General features: G+C 37.4%; 1 protein-coding gene across 16 annotated transcripts in view; it reads left to right on the top strand.

Moving 5' to 3' along the window:
• Nucleotides 1-26,510, top strand: part of PLCB4 (phospholipase C beta 4) — a 434,528-nt gene that overhangs the window by 116,219 nt on the left and 291,799 nt on the right. The window contains exon 1 of one of the 16 annotated variants that reach the window (XM_060186541.1): nt 1,226-1,571. The exons of 14 other annotated variants lie outside the window; for them this stretch is intronic. The gene's annotated coding sequence lies outside the window, so the exon portion shown is untranslated. Of the gene's footprint in view, nt 1-1,225; nt 1,572-26,510 lie in introns of those variants that run through there. One more of the 16 variants, XM_060186554.1, reaches the window with a different exon arrangement.

Here is a 26,510-nt window from a genome sequence, read left to right as displayed (position 1 = left end):
AATTTATTAGAAGGGTTGGAATAAAGTCACTTTAGAAAAATTTTGATCTTTAACGGGACATAAAGTGGAAAAATAATTTGTGTGGAATAGCCTGTCCTGGAGTAGTTGAGATGAATGAATGAAGATTTGATGTTGACTTACTAAATACTCCCACTGGAGCAGCTGTGAACTACCAGTCTCTCCTGGTTCTAGACTGAGAAACCACTTCTTCACAGAAAAAGAATGATAGACTGTCATGGGATTGCTGGACCTTTGTGGGGACTTCAGGACACCAGAACTTGAGATAAATAGAAGCATTTATGACCATAGACTTTGCATGTAGTTTTCTGAAGGTGCATGGTTCAGTTTCTTCCTCATAAGTATGCTTATTTAAAAATGGTTAAATGTGCATGTATAGATGCAATTAGTATCTTACTTGGGTGGCATGTTTATGATAATGTTTGGCTTGGCATTTGTATTTTAGAACGTAGCTACTCATTCTCTGTTGATTGGCTGTCCGTCTCTGAGGTCTGCCCTTCAACATTCAAGGACAGATGGGTTAGTATAATGTAAAAACGTGCCCACTCCCACTATTGTCACTACATAAGTTCAAATTTGGCTACTTGAGGGAGAAATTATGCTGTCCTTTTTATTGAATGCCTATATAGTATACTTTAATTCCATACATTTCCATTTGAAAGATGAGGTTAGCCATATAATATTGAGAAACCAGGGAACTTACCAAGCTCTGATCTCAGAGATACTAATAATAGTAATAGATATTGGACAAACAGGAAGCCCGAAACTTTGATGACTTTTCTAAGTTGTGAATGCTCATCACAATAGCAGGTTTTTTGAAAAATTGGGACATGAAAAGGACACCTACTTTGCTGTGTATGTGGTCCAGGTTCTAGTTCAGCTGTCACTACACTAGAGGAAGCTTTGATAGTATCTTTCTCTTGTGCTTGTTCTCTCTCTCTCTTGCTCTCTTTCTACCAGAAAAATTTGCCAAAAATGGTAAAAGCCCTGGTGATGACAAAAACAAACAAATAAACATAATAGAGTCACTGCTATTTCCCAAATTAGTCTCACAAAATACAATTCTCTCTGGAATCTCCTCAAATAGTTGGTTCTGTGGTGAAATACTAACAGAAAGTCCAAAGACTGTGCTTTAAAGAATATTTGGGGCCCTCTTATTCACTCCTGGGCAGCTCTTTCTATAAGATGCCTGTAAAAAACATTTGCTATATTTGTTGTTTTTTTTTTTTTTGCTATATTTGTTTTTATGTTTAAAATGGTGAAAAGAGTCTTTCTTGGGCACTGTATATATTTTGTTGTGGCTATGAGTACTGTTTGCCCAACCTCTCATTTTGTGGCCAAGGGGTGGGACTTTTTACAAGAGAATCTAATATGCTACCTTCTCTGTGTGCATGGACTTGCCAGTCTAGAACCTCTTGCCCCCCATTCCTTTTCTGGAGATAGTGAGTTTATCCAAGACTCGTGATTGCTTTGCATTTCTCAACCTGTTTGCAGTCTGCTCTGAAGAGCCTCTTTTTTTCTGACTGAGTGAAGTTTAAATTCTCCTTTTTCAGGTAAGAAAGTTTACTGGAAAATGGCTTTATGAAAAATTAAAATTTATAGAAGGCACATATATATTTATATAGATGTGAAGGGAATAATTTTGCTATATTTGTGTTTTTGCTTTTGGAGTAGGGCATTACAGTTTTATTTTCATGGTTTTTGAAGTAAGAAAATATGGGTTTATGTTGTGGTAGAAAATACTATGTTGTCTTTAAATGTACTAGACCACTCAGACTTCATGATTATTTCTTAGTTTTTGACTTTTTCTGGAGATTTTTTTTAACAAATGAAAAAAAAAAGAATTAAGCTAATAAAGTGTATTAAATGCTATTATTTTGTGATAGTTGTGGCACTAATATAGATTTATTTTAATATCTTTTCCCCCCCCAAAGTAATGGAAACTAAATTTTTTCCCTAAATGCTATTATAATTCAAATAGATTTTTCAATAGGACATTTATTAATGTGTTAGTTGGTAGAATTTTCCTGTGTGTCATTTAGCATTTTTCGAATTTGAAAAAAGTTAAACACATCTGTGGGGTTAGAGGATATATGGAAAATCTCTACACCCTCAAATTTACTGTGAACCCGAACTACTCTAAAAGCACAGTCTATTTAAAAAAAATACAGTTCTTTTGAAAATACTGTGAATATCTATCTAAACATGGTACAATATAGCAGAATGTATTAAATATTTTTCATTATCTTACTGAACATTATTTCTTCATATGTAGCACATATTTATTTTTGATTGCCACTTGTTAAAATAGGCAAAGTGATTATTTTAAAATCTGTTATTAAATAAGAAATAGAAATGAAAGTGTGTTGTTTTGGAAGTGTAATTGTTTATTGCCTTCCAAATTTAATCAGACATTATATAAAATTCCTTCCTGAAATAAGAGAGTGGAAATTAATAGTTTAGAAATTTGGCATGTATTTGATAATCATATTATTAAACCTTTTCACATCATTATGCATACTTATAGATTAATACATGATTTAATTATGAATCTTGTTGGTACAGAATAATTGATTTCAGATTATCTTAATAAAGTACTTCATAATTGTGCACTTTGCTTTGCCCAGTATAATTTAGCATTTTAAAAAACATATGTTACTCTGAAAGAAAAGCTAAATTGTTTAGTATTCTGTGACCCATAACTGGTCACAGGAAAATGAACATGAAACTTTTTTTGTAACAACTGAAGTAAATACAATGTGATCATTAAAGCAAGTTCATTTAGACAGATGCATACATGAATAAAATTTACCTGTGACTTATTTTTTCTTTATTCAGGGTGGGAGGTGTGGTGGTTGTCGTATGTGAAGAGTTTTCACATTTGTCTCTTACATCTGAAATGGAAATAGTGGTTGGAGAACTCCTTAGATGGTTACCTGTTGGAGAAAATATTTTAAACTCTTTTTAAATATTAAAGAGCATTTATTTGGATGCAAATTAATCCACATTCGAAAGATAAAACAAATATTTCTTTTAAAAAAACTCTTACTATCTTTGTTTATTGGCTAGAGATAGCCAGAAATCAATGGGGAGGGGGTGCTAGAGAGGGAGAGAGACAGAGGGACACCTGTAGTCCTGCTTCACCACTCATAAAGCTTTCCCCCTGCAGGTGGAGACTGGGGCTGGAATCAGGGTCCTTGTGCATTGTAATACATGTGCTCAACCAGGTGCACCACCACCAAATCGTCCAAATGTTTAATTTTTTTCTTATTTATTTATTTATTTATTTATTACCAAAGCACCATTTTGGTATATACTATTCAAGGGATAAAATTCAGGAACACTTGCTTAAAGCTCTAACACTTTTTTTTTAAATTATATGCTTTTCTTTTCTTTCTTTCTTTCTTTCTTTTTCTTTTTTTTTTTTTTTTTGTAAAAAGGAAACACTGACAAAACCATAGGATAAGAGGGGTAAAACTCCACACAATTCCCACCACCAGAACTCCATATCCCATCCCCTCCCTTGATAGCTTTCCTATTCTTTAATCCTCTGGGAGTATGGATCCAAGGTCCATTGTGGGATACAGAAGGTGGAAGGTCTGGCGTCTGTAATTGCTTCCCCGCTGAACATGGGCATTGACAGGTCGATCCATACTTCCAGCCTACCTCTCTCTCTTTCCCTAGAGGGGTGGGGTTCTGGGGAATAGGAGCTCCAGGACACATTGGTGGGGTTGTCTGCCCAGGGAAGTCTGGTTGGCATCATGCTAGCCTCTGGAACCTGGTGGCTGAAAAGAGAGTTAATACATAAAGCCAAACAAATAGTTGACTAATCATGAACCTAAAGGTTGGAATAGTGCAGATGAAAAGTTGGGAGGATCTCCATTTTGTAGATAGCTAGTAGGTATATTTTAGTCATATTCCAAAGGGCCTGTGGCTATACTAGTCTTTTTTTTTTCTCTCCCCACCCCCCAAGCCTGAAATCTGATATGCAGGTGGATGCAAGTTATTGTCTGGGGAGATGATGTCATGGCTGCAGAAAGGACCAGAAAGCTGGATCAGCGAAGAGAGTAGCTCCCAAATACAGGAAATGTGTATAAATATTGTTGACTGTAAACCCCATCAATTTGATTTGATCTGGGGCCCATATTCAGCTTAGGAAAATAAAATATTTCTATACCTTTTGGAAAATAAAGTTTCCCTTTCTCAAAAATACTTAAAAGAGATTCAGCTGTATTTTATTTTTATAGATTTTCCAGGGCTTCAGAGCTACATTTAGTTTTCTTAGGTGGATGGTTAGGTCTGAAGCATTGCAAGAGGAAGTAGTTGTCAGAAAAGGTACTTAACAAGCTGAGAGGGTGTTCAAGGCTTGGTATTGCCCACCCCTTTACTTATACCTGCCTTTTGTGTCTTAAGTTCAAGTTGTTTTTGCTAAGACTTACATTGTTGAGCTTTGGTTTACAGATTTATAAGATCACTCTACATCTTAACACTTGAATGCTTATATAATCTGGTTAAATGGTAAATCCTAACATAGCAAGCGTGGAGTAAAACCTAGGATTCTGCATTACATACAGTTTCTCAGGTGTGGCTAATGCTAATGGTTCAAGGACCCCAATTTGACTAGTAAGTAGCTGTACAATATCAAATAACTTATGAGATTATTTTTCACTTAATGGATAGTCTAGTCAATTAGTCAATGTAGCAATTGACTTTGTGAACAAATGACCAAGACTATGATTGAGGTGAATTGACTAGCTGTAGACACACAGATGACGTAACTGATGATGTGTGAGCTCTTGTTTTCTCTGGAAGGAATGTGCAGCATTGTAACCCCTGACAAAAGCTGTTCTTTTCTGGGATTCATTATTGTTGGCAGCCCTGCCTCTTGCTAGATGTCTTGGTCCAAGTCTTTCTGCACTGGTACAGCTAGTAATGTTTGCTGTCACTTCCCACCCTGAAGGAGACTTTTTATGTCTGCTGGGTTTGATTATGCCCTGCACCTGAGTTTTCTAACAGCCATCTTCTGCCCAAACTGGCTTGCATGTGCCCCATTCCAGCTCCCTTAAATATAGTTCTTTGCTTCTTAAATATAGAAACATTACATGTGGGGGATCTACTTATGTCTTCCTCACTTAACACACACATTTTTCCAATGTAATCAACCAGTTTGTGTATATATATATGTATATATATATACATATATATATAATCTCCATATTTCCTGTGAAGATTATATTTGAGAATGTATTTACCTTATGGTTTAGCCAGAAGTATATGTTGGTTCATGCTGCTGCTTCTTCAGGAAGAGAAAGCTGTGTTCCTGTGATAATCTTAATTCCTGACATTTCATTTTTATGTGCAGCAGTTGTATTACCTTTAGTTACTTTCCAGAGGGTGGGATTTGTTTGGATGCACCCTGATACAGTTCTAGAGAGCCATGTGAAAAACTCCACAATACACATAGCAATACCAAGTTCTCTGTAGCTAGAAAATAAAAATGTGTCAGGATGTCTTTGGTTACAAAGAAGTAGTTTTTAGAATATCTTCCAAAGAAGTAACATAGCAGAAACGATATGGTCACAGCATAGCAGTTCATAAAGTTGTTCAGGGACTATAAAGTACTCAAATTGAGTTCTTCAAATGTGCTATAAAACACTAATTTTTTATTTGTTCTTTTTTTTTTTTACTCATCACTTTAACACACTTCAATCGACTATAAGTTCATCTTCTGAAAACCCACACAGCTCCTTTTGCTTTTGCTATGCTCAATGTATTTTGTGTTTTCAGTGATACTAAATTACAACCAGGGGGTTTATTATCTTCAGTGCAGAAAATCCATACTTTGTAATACAGAGTTAAAGATAGAGATGGTGAGTGCTCAGAAATGTCTTTTATACTTTTCCTCCATAATGCTACATAGAAATGCATAGTGATCCGCTTCCCCAGAGACCCACCCTACTGGGGAAAGAGAGAGGCAGACTGGGAGTATGGACCAACCAGTCGACGCCCATGTTTAGCGGGGAAGCAATTACAGAAGCCAGACCTTCTACCTTCTGCAACCCACAATGACCCTGAGTCCATGCTCCCAGAGGGATAGAGAATGGGAAAGCTATCAGGGAGGGGGTGGGATATGGAGATTGTGTGGTGGGAATTGTGTGGAATTGTGCCCCTCCTGCCCTATGGTTTTGTTAATTAATTCTTTCTTAAATAAAAAAGAAAAAAATGCATAGTGATTTTAAAGGTGAATTTCACACAAAGTTTGTTTTATTGCTTGTAAAGAAATATCCCTGGTCTGCTAGTGTCTCTCTGTCTCTCCCTGCACTCCCCTGTCAATTTCTCTCTGTCCTATCAAATAAGATAGAAAGAAAAGGGAGGAAAAAATGGCTGCTGGGAGCAGTGGATTTGTAATGCTGATACTGAACCCCAGCAATAACCCTGGTGGCAGGAAAAATATTTCCCCCCCAATTAACGGTTTATAGCCAACAGTAAAATACAGTAGTTGGTATATAGCTAACATTTCTCAGTTTTCCACCTAGGTCCTCCTCCACCATCATATTCCAGGGCCTGATCACTACCCCATACCCCAGAGTCCTTTATTTTGGTACAATAAACCAAATCCAGTCCAAGTGCTGCTTTGTGTTTTCTGTTCTATTCTTATTTTTTCAACTTCTTTCTATTCGTGGATCACTTCATTTTCACATATTTAATATTTATTTTCCCTTTTTTGTTGCCCTTGTTTTTTTAATTGTTGTTATAGTCATTATTGTTGTTGTTATTGATGTTGTTAGATAGGACAGAGAGAAACGGAGAGACGAGGGGGAGAGAAAGACACCTGCAGACCTGCTTCACCACCTGTGAAGCGAACCTCTTGCAGGTGGGCAGCTGGGGCTTGAACTAGGATCCTTACACCGGTCCTTGCGCTTGGTGCCACATGCGCTTAACCCGCTGTACTACCGCCCAACTCCCCATATTCATATATTTATTTTTTATTTTATTTATTTATTCCCTTTTGTTGCCCTTGTTTTTTTATTGTTGTAGTTATTATTGTTGTTGTTTTTGATGTCGCCGTGAAGCAGATCTGCAGGTGTCTTCTTTCTCTCTCTCCCTCTCTGTCTTCCCTTCCTTTCTCCATTTTTCTCTCTGTCTTATCTAACAACAATGACATCAATGACAAGAATAATAATCACTACAAAGATAAAACAACAAGGGCAACAAAAGGGGGGGAAGCCTCCAGGAGCAGTGGATTTGTGGTGTAGGCACTGAGCCCCAGCAATAACCCTGGAGGCAAATAAATAGATAAATAAATAAAAAGGCACTGTGTATGATATTAGAACCAGGTTACTGAATAAAAATTCACCCATTACCTATCCAAAACTTAGAACTATATGTTATCTATATATCTTGTTATTACGAATATATTATTAACTACTAGTAGAGCAGTAGAAAACCCCTAGATGCATATTTAATCTATTCTTGTTTTCCAAACATCTTAATTTATAGTAGCTTTTCAATGCGATGATGATGTGAGTTATTTTTTAATTTTACTTATTTACTTTCCCTTTTGTTTCCCTTGTTGTTTTTATTGTTGTCGTTGTTAAATAGGACATATAGGAATGGAGAGAGGAGGGGAAGACAGAGAGGGGGAGAGAAAGACACCTGCAGACTTGCTTCACGGTCTGTGAAGCGACACCCCTGCAGGTGGGAGTGGGGGGGGGGGCGGAGGGCCCTCGAACACGGATCCTTACGCTGGTCCTTGTGCTTTGTGCCACATGGCTTAACCAGCTACCGCCAGACTCCCGTGAGTTTTTTAAAATACCTGCTGGAGTCAGTTCTGACAAAATTGTTCAGAACTATGTTTTAAGCATTATAAATCTAAATTGCTCTCTCTTTCATTACACCAGTGTGAAATATCTACTCTTTTAAATATTTCATCTTGTAATGTAATTTGAACCACCAGAAGCATATTTACATATGCATTTGTTTATAAAGTTCTAATATAAACTAGAGAAGTATGGGAAATAGTAATTATTTTCTCATCTCCTAACTTCAAGTGCCAGTGGACTAAGAAAAATATCAGCTGTCTTCTCCCGTGTCTTGCAAAATCTTTGAATTTGTTGTAATTCATTTTATAACAAAAAGCTACTATTTATGCAGATTTTCTAATTTCAGCCCTGAATAAAAATTTTAGATTCTCCTACAACAAAGAAGTTCTCCAAATTAATTTTCATTGATGAAAATATTGGACCCGTTTTCTTTTTTTTTGCCTCTAGGTTTATTGCTGGGGCTCAGTGCCTGTAAGATGAATTCACTGCTCCTGGAGGCCATTTCCCCCCCTTTTGTTGCCCTTGCTGTTGTAGCCTTGTTGTGGTTATTATTTATATTTTTAATGCCATTCATTGTTAGGACAGAGAGGAATGGAGAGAGGAGGGGAAAACAGAGATGGGGAGAGAAAGACAGACACCTGCAGACCTGCTTCACCGCCTGTGAAGGGGCTCCCATGGGAGCCGGGGGCTTGAACGGGGATCCTTATGCTGGTCCTTGAGCTTTGCGCCACGTGCGCTTTACCCGCTGTACTACAGCTCGACCCCCGGACCCGTTTTCTATATTCATCCTATCTATCTTTGAAGGTGTAGCATAAAACATCATGAAAATTTCCTGACTGCCATAGGTCAAATCTTTTTACTATCTGAGGTATTAACTTACCAATATTTTGGTATCATTCTCCAGTACAGATAAGATTGATAATTAGTCTTCATTTTTTTACCTACTTTATTTTATTTACTTATTTATTCCCTTTTATTGCCCTTGTTTTATTGTTGTAGTTATTGTTGTCGTCCTCATTGTTGGATAGGACAGAGAGAAATGGTGAGAGGAGGGGTAGGCAGAGAGGAGGAGAGAAAGACACCTGCAGACCTGCTTCACTGCCTGAGAACCGTATCCCCTGCAGGTGGGGAGCCAGGGGTGGAACCGGGATCCTTATGCCAGGCCTTGCGCTTTGTGCCACCTGCGCTTAACCCGCTGCGCTACTGCCTGACTCCCATTTACTCTTCATTTTTATAAATTACTCTGTCAGTAATTTACCAGTTGCTACATATATTCCCCCTTTTTGCATTCCCTGCTGTTTTAATTTTTAGTGTTTTGAACAGCTTTCACTCTGAATATTGTTGACTTTCTGAATATGGAGAGACAACTTGTTTATTCAAATATAATTGACTTTGTATTTTCCCTCTTCTATTAACTCATCCTAAGAATAGAATTAACAGAAGGATTACTTTGAGAAAATATTTTGGATTTTTTTTTGTCTTCTGTTATTACAGTGTATCTGAATATGTTTCCTAATGGTCTTAAACATTTTAACACTTTAATAATTTCCTCCATCTGCTAACAACACTGTATTTTTCTGAAATATTTTCGTTTTCCAGAATGTCTTTATGACATTGTTTGACTAGGGAGGATACCTAAAACGTAAGAAAAATCTGATACTGAAATTTAGTTTTGAATGTCGTGAGAGTAGAAAATGGATTGCATTTTGCTTTTGTTTTATTATGGTGACAATATTGGAATGCCATCAACAGCTGAGCTCATAGCACTGACCAGTCTTTGATGTGGTCCACAGTTTGGAGAGAAGCAGAGAGTCAGAGAAGCCTGTACAGTTGGTGATATTCATCTTTTATCCTTAGTTTAACTGTATCACATAACTAGAATTTACAGTCAGGAAGAGAAAAATTAATAGTCAATGTTGTGCTCATACTTTGTCTCCCACAGTACTACTATTTGCTATCTTTATGAAAAACTTAAGATATTTTTTACATCTCTAATGAATTAAGAGACCCAACAAAACCTGTATTCTTCCCCTTCAGCCATGCATTCTCAAGACACCTGCCTGTATTATATATATATATATTGCTATTGCAAGTTACTATAAATTTAGGGACTTAATACAACAGAAAAATATCTTCTCAGAGTCCTAGAGATCTGTATTCTATAACTGGTTGCGTTTTTTGCATAGCTGTGGTTTTGTTTTAGGGAATAATGTGTTCCTTCTCTTGTCTCACTTTTGGAGGCTGTTTGCATTCCATATTTTCCATAGCTGTATTATTTTGTTGCCATAGTTTCTTCTTTGATCCTTTTTTCTCCATCTTGCAATTTATCAGAATCCTGGTGATTGCACTGGGCCTGCCTTCATCATCTAGAATCATCTCATCACAAGGTCTTTAATTTAATCATGTCTGTGAAGTCCCTTTTGTGCATAAGGGATTATTGCAGATTATGGATAGGGACATTTGAAGGAGTGCATGATTCTACCTACCATCCCCAAGTTCCAACCCTTTTTTTCTGGTCAGATATGTCTGATGCATCTGATCCTTTGTAACACTTAAAATACTGAACAACTAAAATTGATTTCTGCTTCCCTAGAGTTGAATAGCCATCAAATAAGATAGCACTATTAAAAAACAACAACAACAACAAAAAACCTCCTCTCCCTCTATCACAGGTCAACAGGTACTAGTATATCTTATTTTATAAATTGTGTCTAAAATTATTTAAGAATAATAAACAGCTCTTTCTTTTCTCACTTTGGCTTTTTATTGTTCATTTTACCTAAGATTATTAATTTTACTCGTTTTTTTAGTGTGATTATCTTTTCATTTATGAGTAAATTTCCCTCTCATTAAGCTGTTTCTTTCCTCCTTAGTCCCTTGGCTATTAGTCTCTCAAACCCTAATTCTTTTTCCCTGGAGAATTCTGATTTTATCATTAAGTTTGTTTTTGCTTGTAGTTTCTTCTTTTTATCTTCCAGTTCTTCCCTCACAATTTTCTTATCTAACTTTGTAAAAAAAATTATTTCACCACCCATACCTTATCTTTGTCTTTTCATCTGACAGTAGAAAGTGATGTATATTTTGAGCTTGTGACATTGTTATTTATCAACAGGACAAAGAATAATTATGACTTTTACTGATAAGAAAGTGACAATTCAGAAATACAGAAACTGCTTATTTATATAAGCTAAGAAGAACTCATCCATATACAAAGATACCTGATGCAGGAATCATTTGTCCATCTTTCCTAAGAATCATGAAACTTTTGCTTTTGACCTTTATTATTGTTAGTACTGATGATGTAACTAATGACATTAATTAATTAGACCCCTTTTTCTTAATTCTGTATAAAACTGTTCCAGCACTATGTAGGGGCAGTGATGCAGAAAATCAGAATATATACCAGTGGCTTTTTACTTTTTTTGTAAAAGATTTGCTTATGTATGGTGGGGTGGGGGGGAAGAGAGAGGGAAAGGGGACATGAGAAGGAGAAAGAGAAGCCAGAACACATCATTCTGACACATGCAATGCTGGGGATGGAACTTGGGACTTGATGTGTGAGAATCCAACTCTATCCACTGTGCAATCTCCCAGGCTACTACACTAGTAGTTTTTTTTTTTTTTTTCTCCCTTCTAATTCCCACCAGAGTTGTTGCTAGTGCTCTGTCCATGGATGATGTGTCCACTATTCCTTCCATATTTTCCTTTCTTCCTTCCTTCCTTCCTTCCTTCCTTCCTTCCTTCCTTCCTTTCTTTCTTTTTTCTTCTTCTCTTTCTTTCTTTCTCTTTTATTTGTTAGGACAAGGAGAAATTAATAGAGGGGAGATAGTGCAAAGGAGAGAGAAACACACACATGTGAAGCAGTACTTCCTGCTCCTGAAGCTTCCCCCCTGCAGGTGGGGACCGAGGACCTGAGCCTAGGTCCTTGCATGGTGATTTATATGCTCTGCCAAAGGAGTGCCACCACCTAGCCCACCACAACACCAGTATTTTTTTTAAGTGTGGTTCCCAGAGTAGCAGCATCACTTGGCAATTTGCTAATAATGAAAATTATCAGGTCCCAATCCATACTTCCTAAATCAGAAGTCTGGCAGTAGATCCAAAAATTATTTATTATAGACTCTTCCTGTGATTTTCCAACTTCTTGCATTTGCATGTGTCTACCCACGGGGATTAAGGCTTGAGTTGACCCAATAGAATGGAAGTTACTTTTATGTTGCCACCCTATATTGTATATTTACATAAGACTTACGTATGTATGTATGTATGTATGTGTATATATATATATATATATATATATATATATATATCCACATAAAGTATGGATGTTTTTTTTATATGAAGAAGCACATCAATTTTTGCCGGCAAAGTGAACAATCTTTCTCTAATTGGAATTCTAAACTTTGAGTATCTATATAAATTAAGGTACATGCAAGTGGTAGATTTTTTTGTATTAATTATTTTCTTATTTATTTATTTATTTATTTTTAAAAGAAGACATTAACAAAACCATAGGATAGGAGGGGTACAAATCCACACAATTCCCACCACCAGATCTCTATATCTCATCCCCTCCTCTGATAGCTTTCCCATTCTTTATCCCTCTGGGAGTATGGACCCAAGGTCATTGTGGGTTGCAGAAGGTGGAAGGTCTGGCTTCTGTAACTGCTTCCCCGCTGAACATGGGCATTGACTGGTCGATCCATACTCCCAATTTGCCTCTCTCTTTCCCTAGAGTGGGTCTCTGGGGAAGCAGATCTCCAGGACACATTGGTGGGGTTGTCTGTCCAGGGAAGTCTGGTTGGCATCATGCTGGCATCTGAAACCTGGTGGCTGAAAAGAGAGTTAACATACAAAGACAAACAAATTGTTGAACAATTGTGGACCTAAAGGCTGGAATAGTGCAGATGAAGTGTTGGGGGGTACTCACTGCAGACTCTTGTGTACTTGTGCTTTCACGTATATATTTTGCCCTAGTTTATGGATATGTGTGAACATATGCTCTATCTCAGGGGAACCTGGTCTATACCTAGGTTTTGGGACTTTGTTAGGAAGTGAACCACCTGGGATGGAATTAGAGAATACTATGAAAGGAAAGGTCTCACCCGAGTAATGAAGCTGAAGAGTTGTCATTCCACACCTGAAGTCTCTGGACATAGTCTGAAGTGCAGCATGCTGAAGTGGTACTCGTTGCATTGATTAGGTTGTGATCGGCGGATGCAATATTATTTGATATGAATTGAGAGAAGCATGCAGCAAAGTGGGCCCTACCCTAGGGTCCCAGGACTGGGAGAAGTGTAGGCTCTATAGTGGAGATGTGAGGTTCCTGCTGTCTTAGGGTTCAAGAAGACAATGGATAGTTATTGTTATCATCACATTATTTGGTAATTGAGTTAACTTTGAAAGGTCCCTCTGTTAGGATTTGCTGTACAATACCCGGCATCTTGTATATAGCTGTGCCACCGGTTGCTTCTGTTCTCCCTGGTCTAGGCTTTTGAGAGAGTCAACATATCAAAGACTCAGCCTATGAATTAAAAATACTTAGTCTGTGTTTTAAAGAGTTTGAGACATTCGATCAATTTTCCCCTCTCATATTAATTAAATAGTGATTTATGTGACTACAATGTAATAGGAATGTACATAGACACAATTCCCACCACAAAAAGACTGTGTCCCCTCCCCCCGCACCCCCCTCGGCTGCCCAGGAAGCCTAATGTCCATCCTCCCCCATCACCACAGGGATTTTATTTTGGTGACCTACTCTAGATTAGTCAGATTGTGCTTTTAGTTTCCCTTTCTGTTCTTCTTCCTCAACTTCTGTTGATGAGTGGGATCATCCCATACTCATCTTTATCTTTCTGACTTAGCTCACTGAACATAATTCCTTCTAACTCCATTCAGGATGGGTCAAAGAAGGTGGGTTTATTGTTCTTAATACCTGCATAGTATTCCATTGTGTATATGCACCACAGCTTTCTCAGCCACTCATCTGTTATTGGGCACCTGGGTTGCTTCCAGGTTTTACTCGAAACTTTACATCAGGCTCAACCTGACGCTGTTGACTGGCTATGGAACAAGGGCAAACGCTAGAAGAAGAAGAAGAAGCTATTATGAATTGTGCTGCTATGAACATAGGTGTACACATATCTTTTTGGTTGGGTGTTATTAGACCTTGGGGTATATCCCCAGGAGAGAAATTACTGGGTCATATGGAAGGTCACGTCAAGCCTTGTGAGAGTTTTCCAGACTGCTCTCCACAGAGGCTGGGCAAATTTACGTTCCCACCAGCAGTGCAGCAGAAGGGTTCCTCTGTCCCCACAACCTCTCCAGCATTTGTTGCTGCTGTCCTTTTTGATGTATTCCATTCTCACAGGAGTGAGGTGGTATCTCAGTGTTGTCTTTGTTTGCATTTCTGACAATCAGCGACCTGGAGCAATTTTTCATATGTTTGTTAGCCTTTTGGATCTCCTCTGTAGAGAATGTTTTGTTCATATCCTCTGCCCATTTTTGGATGGGGTAATTTGCTTTTTTTGTCTCTAAGTTTGCTGAGCTCTATGTATATTTTGGTTATTAGTCTCCTGTCTGATGTATGGCATGTGAAGATCTTCTCCCATTCTGTGAGGGGTCTCTTGGTTTGTGTGATAGTTTATTTGGCTGTGCAGAAGCATTTCAATGTGATTTAGTCCCATTGGTTTGTTTCTGCTTTAGTCTTCCTTGCAGTTGGGTTTGTTTCATCAAAGATGTCCTTGAGGTTTAGTTGGGAAAGTGTTCCACCAATGTTTTCCTCTAAGTATTTGATAGTTTCTGGCCTATCCAGGTCCTTGATCCATTTGGAGTTGATCTTTGTTTCTGGTGAGAGAAGGTGGTTCAGATTCATTCTTCTGCATGTTACAACCCAGTTTTCCCAGCATCATGTATTGAAGAGAGCCTCCTTCCTCCATTTAATACTTAGTGCCCCCTTATCAAAGATTAGATGTGCATATGTGTGAGGATTTATTTCTGGGCTTTCAAATCTGTTCCACTGGTCTGTGTGCCTATTTTGGTTCCAGTATCAGGCTGTTTTGATGATGATGGCCTTGTAATATAGTATGAGATCTGGGAGTGTGATGCCTCCATTTCTGTTTCTTTTCCTCAAGATGGTTTTGGCAATTCTAGGTGTTTTCTGATTCCAGATAAATGACTGTATTTTTTGTTATATTTTCTTAAAGAAGCTTGTTGGAACTTTGATGGGTATTGCATTAAATTTGTATATAGCTCGGGGAGAATATTTATTTTGATGATATTAATTCTTCCAATCCATGAGCATGGGATGTCTTTCCATTTCTTAGTATCAGTTTCTATTTCCTTGAATAGTGACTCATAGTTTTCAGTATACAAGTCTTTCACTTCTTTGGTCAACTTTATTCCTAGGTATTTTATTGATTTTGCTACAACAGTGAATGGGAGTGATTTCTGGATGTCTTCTTCTTCTTCAGATTTAGTGTTTGCATAAAGAAATGCCACTGATTTTTGTACATTGATTTTATAGCCTGACACCTTGCTATATTGCCTGATTAGTTCCAGTACTTTTCTGTTGGATTCTTTAGGTTTTTCTATGTATACTATCATATCATCTGCAAATAGTGAGAGCTTGACTTCTTCCCTTCCAATCTGTATCCCTTTGATTTCTTTCTCTTGCCTGATTGCTATGGCAAGAACTTCCAGTACTATCTTGAACAATAATGGTGATATTGGACATTCCTGTCTAGTCCCCAATCTGAGGGGGAATGCTTTCAGCTTCTGTCCATTGAGTATGATGTTGGCTGTAGGTTTGCTATATATGGATTCCACTGTCTTGGGGAATTTCCTGTCTGTTCCCATTTTTTGTAGAGTTTTGAGCATGAATGGGTGGTGAAATTTGTCAAAGGCCTTCTCTGCATCTATTGAGATAATCATGTGGTTTTTGGCTTTGGTTTAATTGATATGGTGAATGAAATTTATTGACTTAAATATGTTGAACCAGCCTTGGATTTCTGGGATAAATCCCACTTGGTCATGACGAACAATCTTTTGATATACTGCTGTATCTTATCCGGTTGGCCAAGATCTTATTTAATATTTTAGCATCTATGTTCATCAGAGATATTGGTCTGCAGTTTTCGCTTTTTGCTGTGTCCCTATCTGCTTTTGGTATCAGGATGATGTTGGCTTCATAGAAGGTGGATGGACATGTCCCTGTTTCTTCCACCTTATGGAAAAGATTTAGAAGTATGAGTATTAACTGTTTCCTGAAGGTTTTGTAGAATTCATTTGTGAAGCCATCTGGCCCAGGACTTTTGTTGTTGGGGAGATTCTTAATAACTGTTTTGATTTCTTTGCCTGTGATTGGTGCATTTAGATTTTGTAGTTCTTCTTGGTTCAGTTTTGGAAGGGCATATGTTTCTAGGAATTCTTCCATTTCTTCCAGATTTTCTAGCTTGGTGGCATATAGTGCTTAATAGAAGTTTTGCATGATTTTCTGGATTTCTATTGTGTCAGTTGTGATATTTCCTCTATCATTTACAATTCTATTTATTTGAGTCTTCTCCCCATTTTTTTTAATGAGTCTGGCTAGGGGTTTGTCAATCTTGTTTAATCTTTCAAAGAACCAACATTTGGCTTCATTGATCTCTTGTATGGGTCTCTTATTTTCTATGTTGTTTCTTTCTGTTCTAGTTTTAGGGGTTTCTGTCCTTCTGGTTGCTTTAGGGTCCCTTTGTTCCTCTTCTTCTAAGTCCTTAAGGTGTGCAGTAAGGTTGTTTATTTGAGCTTTTTCTTGTTCTTTTATATGTGTTTGTATGGCTATGAGTTTCCCTCTCAATACTGCTTTAGCTGTGTCCCAAATATTTTGATAGCTTGTGTCGTCTTCATTTTCTTTTTTTTTAATATTTTTTATTTTATTTATTTATTCTCTTTTGTTGCCCTCGTTGTTTTATTGTTGTAGTTATTATTGTTGTCATCGTTGTTGTATATGACAGAGAGAAATGGAGAGAGGAGGGGAAGACAGAGAGGAGGAGAGAAAGATAGACACCTGCAGACCTGCTTCGCCGCCTGTGAAGTGACTCCCCTGCAGGTGGGGAGCCGGGGTTCGAACCGGGATCCTTATGCCGGTCCTTGTGCTTTGCACCACCTGTGCTTAACCCGCTGCGCTACAACCCGACTCCCCGTCTTCATTTTCATTTGTTTCCAGGAACATTTGAATTTCTTGCTTGCGTGTCTCTCTTACCCAGTGGTTCTTAAGCAGTATGTTGTTTAGTTTCCAAATTCTGTGTCTTAATAATTTTTTGTTTGTTGTTGAATTTAAGCTTTACTCCACTGTGGTTTGAGAAGATACTTGGGATGATTTCAGTGCTCTTGAATTTGTTGATGCTGTCTTTGTGGCCTAACATGTGGTCTATCCTTGAGTATGTGTTGTGTGGATTTGAAAAGAATGTGTATTACAGTTATTGGGGGTCAGAACTGTGAAAACGTCCAGGAGGTCTAGTCTGTCCATCTCTTCATTTAATTCCCTTGTTTCTTTGTTGATTCTCTGCTTTGTTGATCTAAGTGTGAGAGTGGAGTGTTAAGTTCTCCCACTATTACTGTATTACTATTGATGTATTTTTGTAGTTCTTTCATTAGGTGTTTGATGTATTTAGATGGCCCCTCATTGGGTGCATAGATGTTGATAATTTTTAAGTCTTCTTGGCTGATTGATCCTCTAATAATTATGTAATGCCCTTGCCTATCTTTTATTACTTTATTTAATTTAAAATCTGTTGTGTCAGAGATGAGAATGGCTATTCCTGCCTTTTTTTGTGGTCCATTAGCCTGTATAATAGTTTTCCATCCTTTCACTTTAAGTCTGTGTTTATCTTGTTGGGTCAGATGGGATTCTTGCAACCAGCATATGGTTGGGTTATGTTTTTTGATCCATCCTCCAACTCTGTGCCTTTTGATGGGTGAGTTTAAGCCACTGACATTTATTGATATTATGGATTTAGTGTATTATAGTGCCATTATTCAATAGTTTTTTATTTGCTCTGATATATTGCAAGTATTATAGTGATGTTCTTGTTTATAAGAGGTCATTTAGAACCTCTTTCAGGGCAGGCTTGGTGATGGTTGCCTCCTTTAATTGTTGTCTGTCTAAGAAGGTTTTGATCCCTCCATCTAGTTTCAATGATAGTCTAGCAGGATATATTATCCTTGGTTGAAACACTTTTCATTCAGTTCTCAATAGATATCTTGCCATTCTCTTCTGGCTTTTAGAGTTTGAGTGGAGAAGTCTGCTGATAGTCTTATGGGTTTTCCCCTGTATGTGACTTTCTGTTTTTCTCTTGCAGCCTTTAGGATCCTTTCTTTACCCTTACTTCTTTTCATTGTAACTATGATGTGTCTTGGTGTCTTCAGGTCTGGGTTGATTCTGTTTGGGACTCTCTGGGCCTCTTGAATCTTAATGTCCTTTCTGTTTTTCAGGTCTGGGAAGTTTTCTTCTATAATTTCCTCTAGAATGTTTCCTTCCCCTTCCTCTCTTTCTTCCTCTGGCAGGCCAATTATATGAATGTTACTTCTTTTGAGATTATCCCATATGTCTCTGTTGTTGTTTTCAGTGTCTCTCAATCTCTTTTTGAGCTCTTTCACCTCTTTGTTAGTTTTCTCTAGCTCATCTTCTGTCTGGCTCATTCTGTTTTCTGCTTCTGTTAGTCTGCTTTCCCTTCCCTCAGCTTCTTCAGTTCAGCTATTTCAGCTTTCAGTTCTCTAATTACCTCGAGGTAGCTAGTATTTTCCTTGAGAATTTCATCTGTTGTTTTCCTAATTCTGCTAGCCCTTTCCTCCATAGTTGTCTTCATTTCTGTGATTATTAAGTTTATTATTGCTTGCATAGTTTTCTCATCTATGGTTACCTCTGACTGATTTGTAGTTTCTTCTGGGCTCTTGTCTTCATTCATTGTAGTATCAGTTTTATTTGCTCTTGGTTTAACCATTTTTTTATTGATGTGTTTTTTATTTTTATGTTCTCTTGTTTTTCAGTTGTTATGTTTTGATTACAAGCCACACTATACTAAATACCTTTATAACAAATACAATCACCAACCTCAGAAATTACAATAGTAACTGAAAAAAGGATTGAAGCATTTTAACCAATACCAGTTAGCCAAACAATGCCTCCAATACAAGAAAAAGTAGCAACAAAATCCAAATGAAAAAGAAATAATGAGGAAAAAAAGGGGTAGCAAGAATAGACAATTATGCAAATCTACTGTCCACTGTAAATTCTAGGGGTAGCAAGAGGAGAAAGGGAGGTAGAGAAGAGACACACACAGAGCAAGTGCACTCTGAGTCCAATTTCTTCCCCAAAATAATTAACAAATGAGTATCAGTGAATTCAGAAAGCCAAAGAAGAAGGAAGGAAGACAAGAATGAGAAAAAAAAGAAAAGAAAAGAAAGAGCAGTGAAAGGAAAGAGGGTTTTTTTATTTTGTTTTGTTTGTTTGTTTATTTTAATTAGCTAGGAGGAGGGAGAAGGGGGAGTGGATAGAGGAGGTAGGTAGAGTAAAAGAAGTTCCTCTCCCAATGGATAGGACACCCAGTCACCTAGCAATGGAATATACACTAAGAGCTAATTTTGGTCAACCTGAAGGAGGGGGGAGAGGGACACTTGTATATATAATAGTAATAATAAAATAGAACAGAGTGAAAAACGTCTAACAGTCAATCTGCAGCTTGGAAGGCTTGTGGTTGGCTCTCAGAAAGGAATAGGGTTGTAATGACACACCTGGTGTCATTCTTGGTAAAGAAAAAGGCTCAGTGGGGAGCCTGCTAGTAGCAGCTCTCCAGCTCCTGGGTCTGGTTATAGGGGCAGGAGAGAGGGGTGTCCTTCGAAAATAATAAAAAAACTTTACTTTCTTTTTTCTCTGTTTTCTAACCCAAATTGTGCTATAGTCACCTCTTTGGTGTTTATATTCACCTTCTTGCTGAAGGCCAGTTATCCCTACCCTTTCCAGCAGTTGTTGTCTGAGCTCACACCAGCAGCTGCTTCCAAGTCGTCATCTTGGCTCCCTATTATTTTCTTAATAATATTATTATTTTCTTAATTCTCTGGCCACTAATATAACTTCCTTGCTTATTGAATAAATATTTTAATAAGATTCATTTTATTTATTACAAGGTAGAGAAAGGTTCACATGGGGGAACGGGGATGGACGGGGACACACACACACACACACACACACACACACACACACACACACACACCACTCTAGTACTCGTAGTGATAGAGATCAAACTGGGAACCTCGGGGGACAGGTGAGTCTGATGCTTTGCCAGCTGAGCTACCAGAAGAGAAACTAAAATAGAAATAAAAATAAATAAATAATAAAAAGTGACCAGCACCCAAATATTTAATGAGGATAGGACAACTAAATTTTGTATGGAAATGATATGGAGGCAGGGAGGTCATCATGACACCAAGCAGCATGTGCAAATTATTCACCAGAAGTGACAGCAATAGATTGTAGAGGAAGAATATGATTTATTCAATACCTGATATGGGAGGTAAAATTTGGGGAAAGATTTAGAAAGAACTATTATCGAAAGAGCAATTAGTAAGGGACAAAAGAGCAGAGTAATAAAGAAAATCTCATCTGTATATATGAAATATTAGAATTGTTGAATACTGTTATGAGAATGTGGGGATAAATCTGTGGTTGGGTGGTTTGTTCTACAGATTTTTTTCCTAAAGGTCTGATGATTAGTTAAACTGCTGCTGTTAATTTATGTCTGACAAGTAGAGTCCTGGAACTTTTTGAGCCAGGGGCAAGATTTCTATATAAATTGTAGTGACTCATCTCTTGTGTCAAAAATAGCAGCAGGCTATGGTTCAAAGTGCAGTAAAAGAAGGAAGTCTTCTTGACACGTGTTCCTTTTAAAAGCAAACCAAGTATATCCATAATTCAGTTTCTCAAGCGGGACATGGAGGATGGAGTGTAGAAGAATGCTGGGAAGTACAGCTGAGTCCACATAAGATCAGGAAAGTAGTTGTGTTACATACAAAGAAACTGATTTTTAAGCTAAAAATTGGCTACCTTCATAATGGCTTTAGACATTATCCTTGGACATAAATGATATTCTAACAGGGTACTAAAAAGGGCTAAGGTTTTCAGCTTCATCTTTTGTATATACTAAACTAAAAACTGATCCTAGTTCTCTCTCCTTTCTCCGTTTTTACTGAAGGAAGGCAACCCTTTCACCTTTCCTGAATATTTTTTTCTTTTCCGTTTTTCTGTTTTTTCCTCCTTGTTATTGAAATTATTGTTATTGTTTCCATTGGTGTTGTTGTTGGATAGGACAGAGAGAAATAGAGAGAGGAGGGGAGATAGAAGGGGGAGAGAAAGACACCTGCAGACCTGCTTCACCACTTTCGAAGTGACCCCCTTGCAGGTGGAGAGCGGAGGGGTCAAACCAGGATCCTTGTGCAGGTCCTTGTGCTTTGTGCCATGTGTGCTTAACCTGTTGCACTACCACCCGACCCCCACCTTTCCTGACTCTTATAGGGTACATTGCCCTACTCAGCTAAAACATTGCAAATGTTAAACAAAATTTTACTTATAGCAAAATTGGAAACATATTTGAGCCATCACTTGAAAAGGTAATAAATGCGTTTGATGATACTAGGGAGTAGCATGCTCTGTTACTGTGTGTGAGGCCCAGAGTTCCAGCCCGGACACCACGTGGGAGTGTCCTGGGGAACCTGTTTGTCTCTTGGGAACTCCATGGTTGGGTGGTGCTGAGTTGTCTCTCTTCTCTCCTTTCTTTCTAAGTAAAGATTAGAACATTGGGCTGATGAGACTGTTAGACAGATGGCATGCATGTTTGAGGCCTTAGGTTTGGTCCCTAGTGTCACATTAAACTAGAAAGAGTTTTACTGATGCAACTATAAATCAATTCTCATAGAAATATGAGCAGTTGAACTAAAATTGATACTAAATCTTTATTATTATTTTAGGATTAAGGAATTTTCATCTAGAGTTGCTATTCAGTTTCTATGCACAAAGAGTAATACATTAATCTATTAGTTACTATTTTAAAAAACTCTTACTCTTCTTATCAAGACATACATTACAAGTAAAGTCATACATTTTATACTTAGTAATTATTGGTAGCATTTTATTAAATTTATGTGATTTTTCTTAATTGTTTACTGATGTTATTGTATAACTGAAAACAAAAGATTTCCTTTAGAGAGTAGACTGAATGTCAGTCAAAACTGAAATTGATAACATTCCTACTATTGGAGTGTGTAGTCAGGTATTATAGGTCAGTCAGTAAAGTACTTGGAATCATAAAAACAGTAAATAGGGAAAAATTGTAGGGGAGTTACAATCTCAGTATGAGAAAGGGATGATACAAAATAAATGCTGAAGAATTATTTCAAGAGGATCATCATGTATCTAAATCACTGTCATGTTTAGATTCTTGTGGATTTGAGTGAAAGATGTTTTAAATCATTTATGTGACGTTATATTAAAACTTTTACAACATGCTAGAAATTGTATATTCACCATCTCTTTTGACTATGTGAAGAAAAAAATATAACTGCTTAAGGTAGATTTTCAGTTTACACAGTTTTTCTAGATTCTTTTAAAAGAGATGTAAAGACATTTTTTTTTTTTTTAGCAGAGCACTGCTCAGTTCTGCCTTAGAGCTTAGAGAGCCATCTTTACAAATAATAGGACATCATTGAAGCATTTTGAATAGTGTTTCCTGATAAGAATGTTGGCCTTGAAAAAGGTATTCACTTACTTATAAGTGGAAGAGTGCTAGAGCATTTCAGGGAGGTCAGAGATGGTGAGAATCTAAGAACCAAGTAGAACAGTGGGTAGAATTCCCAGTCTTTTTATGAATTGATGTGCCTTTTAAGATGTTCTTAGCAGCAAGTAACAGAAATTCTTAGCTCAACTTAGTTAAAATGACAAGATCATTCATGTGACCTAATAAAAACTCCCAAGATCAAATGATATAAGGGTTGACTAATCTAGTGTTTTAATGACTTAATTAGGGAATCTGTGTTCTGCTCATGTCCTCATGCAAAAAACGACTGATAACCAACATAGGGGCCATATGACTACTTTAAACTAATCAAAATGTTTCCTGTGTAAGAGTTTTCCTGAAGCTCATGGCTTCAGAAAGATGGTGTGGGTAATTGAAAATTGAGGTTGGTACCAGAGATTTAAAAAATATGAAGGATCCTGGAGAGGTTCCCTTTTGGGCATAGCAGAAAGTATAGAGAACCAGGGATCCAATGTATAATAGCGTTACAATTTGGAGTCTACGAAACTTGCCCATTAACTAGATGTGGAGAGTAAACAGATGGGGGGTCAATCTAGGCAAACATTCTGGAATTTTGGCTGGTTTTGACCAGATGGATTTCAGGGCTGACTAATGAGATAAAAACCAGAAGTGTAGGTAGGTAAGTAGGAAATTTCCACATCCTCTAAGGTGTATATATTGGGGGTGGGGGGGGGAGTGAGACTGGGGGAGTGTAAGGGAGTGAGTTGTGATGTTAAGACATGATAGGAGATGGGGTCAGGTGGTAGTGCAACAGTTTAAGTGCACATGGCGTGAAGCTCAGGACAGGAGTAAGGATTCCAGTTCAAGCCCCTGGCTCCCCACCTGCAGGGGGGTCACTCCACAAGAGGTGAAGCAGGTCTGCAAGTGTCTATCTTTCTCTCCCCCTCTCTGTCTTCCTGTCCTCTCTCGATTTCTCTCTGCCCTATCCAACGACAGTGACAGCAATTACAACAATAATAATAACCATAACAATGATAAAGCAACAAGGGCAACAAAAGGAAAAAAAAAAGCCTCTAGGAGCAGTGGATTCATGGTGCAGGCACCGAGCCCCAGCAGTAACCTTGGAGGCAAAAAAAAAAAAAAAAAAAAAAGACTGCTTACTTTGAAGATGGAAGTATAAACCCAAGGAATATGAGTGGCCTTGGGCAACTGGGGATAGCAAAAAAGAAAGATTTTCCCTTAAGCCATCCAAAAAAGACCAAGGACCTATAGGCACCTATATTTTGCTTTGTCTAGGTCCATGTTGTTTTTCTAACCTGCAGTACTTTTAAATAGTTGGTTTGCAAATTTCACTATGTGAACAATAAGCAACACGGTAGGTTTGTCCAGATTTTCCACTAAGGAATGACAGGACTATTTCTTTACTCACTATTGAATTAGATATGTCAACTATTAGCAGTCTGGTACTGTGGCCATTTTAACTTCCAACTACATGCTTGCTTTAATGAATGAAAGAAGCTGTTATGAAGAAGCATTGTATTTGAAGTTTGCTTGTTTTAATTTCTCCATGCTTTATCGTCCCTTTCCATCATCTTTTTTTTACTTGTGTTGACATAGGTGAGCTTGTCTTCACTTCAGCTTGAAAATTCGGAAATTATTTATCTTAAATAAAAGCCAATGAAAGAAAACATCCCAAAACATTTCACTGTACAAGACTGACTTTTGTCTGCTGATAATGAAGAAACATGTGGAGGAGAAACCCATTTGAGAGTTATTGGTGATATATCACTTATACTGTGAAATATGAGTGTGGGCTGTACTTGTAGTGTCTTATTTAAGAATGTAACATTTCTAAATGTTAGACAAAAAAAAATCGATATATCCCGTGATTTCTGTGTCAAAAGCACTCATTTTGTATTACAGTCAGTGAAATAAAAGGCTCTTAATAGAAAAACTTTTTTTCCTCAATCATGTAAACCAAATATTCATCATCATAAAAATCTCCCCATGTCTTGGCATTACTATAGGTTATCATGTTAAATAATCTGGTGGAGTTGAAAGCACAACTCTTATGAGCACTGGTACTCATTGTTCGGAAATTTAACTCACAGAAGTATATAATCAACTGTTTGATAAAGATATTTTTTCACTATAAAGCTGGTGCTACTGTTTAGATTGTGTAAGCTGGAGTATTTGGTAGGTAGTAATTTGTAGGATTGTTTCAGAGAAAAATGCATGCTGAAGTGCTATTGCCTAAACTCAATTCAGCATGAGTAGTACTCCAAATCTAAATCCCTTTATGTATGGGGGAGGGAGTGCAATTTCTGATATAACTGCTGCCTTTAACACAGAGATTGGTCCTCTTGCTAAGTGAGATGGTGAAATGTGAGTTATACAGATCATTTTCATGCTGTCAACTCATTCCCTGTCAGTTCTTATCCAATCAAGAACACCAAGTACAAATTCAGGGGGTGGAGGGAAAGGTTATAGATTTCCTAGGAATTATGTTCTTGAGAAGGATTTTTGTAGTGTGATTCCATCTGGGTCAGCTATCGCTCTCTACCCTAGAAAACGTTATTCTACTAAAATTATTTAAACATTTGAATAATAACTGAACACATGTCCTTGAACTTGTTATACAAACATGGTCCTGGAAAGCACTATGGTGAGACTTACCAAGATAAGTTCACAGTGAATGAGACGTCAGCTCATATGTTGTGTCTGGTTATGTAGCTCGGGAGAGCCCTCTGGACATTATGACCTTGATGAAGTTGATCAAGATGTGATGACTAGAGATATCTAAATGGTTAGCATTTATTGAGAGCTGTCAAAACTCTTTGACCTCACATATAAGATGTGATTCTCTTGAACTGATACTGTTTTCATGGCATTAGTGTTTTCAAGGAAGAATGATAGTGACCCACTTAATTTCTACAAACTGCAAGTGTCATGGAGCATCTTCTGTAGGAGACTCAGGGTGATGAGTATTGTTTGCTTTTTGTTAAATAAATCACTATTCGAGGTATATCTTCAAGTAAGTCTCCATAATGCCCAACAATTGGAAGGTTTTCTTATAGTTACATGCTTTCTTGAATTTTTTTCTGTACTTTCTGGGTCTCTGTTTTAGGAATTTAGAATTACTTTAACAAAACATCACAGATTGGATAGCTTTACCAATAGACATTCTTTTTTTATAATTTTGGTGTTGGGGGAAATTAAAGACAAAGGTGGCAACAGATTCAGGATCATGATGTAAACTCCATTCCTAGTTAGCAAAGTCTTTTGTCCTCACCTAAACCCTTTCTCTGTGCCTGCAGTGAAGAGGGAATAAGATCTGGAATAAGATCTCTTCTTATTCCAGAGAACGCAGTAAGTGATTGGACCTTGAAAATATGCACATGTTGGGGACAGAGAATAATTGCCTGTTCTGTTGTTGCTTTTCCACAGCATGTTTTCCAGGGCACATTGTCCAAAAATAAAGTTTCGTATACATGAATGTCTCATTAACTGGATTAATTGTAATGTGTATGTTCTACAGGGTATGCTGTCACCTGCCCCCTACCTGGATTAATTATATAGAAATAGAAATTACCTTGTTGATAAAGTTGATTCTTATACATCTTTAAAATTCATTCTGATTTGGGCTGCATACTCAAAGCTGACTGATTGCTCTTTCTTCACCCCGCTTTCTGTGAATAAAGAATTATGTTCTCTTTTTCTTTTTTGTGCTATCAGTCACCTGCATCTGGGACTCTCAAGCAGTTTAGGGAACTCTTTAAAGTTAGTTGGACTGGAAAGTACCTATTAGGTCTGGCTAAAGTAGTTAAAGGAGTTCTTTTTTTTTTTTTTTTCTGATGGGAATTTGTTCAATCACCCATGG

This window comes from Erinaceus europaeus, chromosome 1, assembly GCF_950295315.1.
Source record: "Erinaceus europaeus chromosome 1, mEriEur2.1, whole genome shotgun sequence".
Lineage (NCBI taxonomy): Eukaryota > Metazoa > Chordata > Mammalia > Eulipotyphla > Erinaceidae > Erinaceus > Erinaceus europaeus.
The sequence above is the reverse complement of the archived record's forward strand: the minus strand, read 5'-3'. Positions and strand labels throughout refer to the sequence as shown.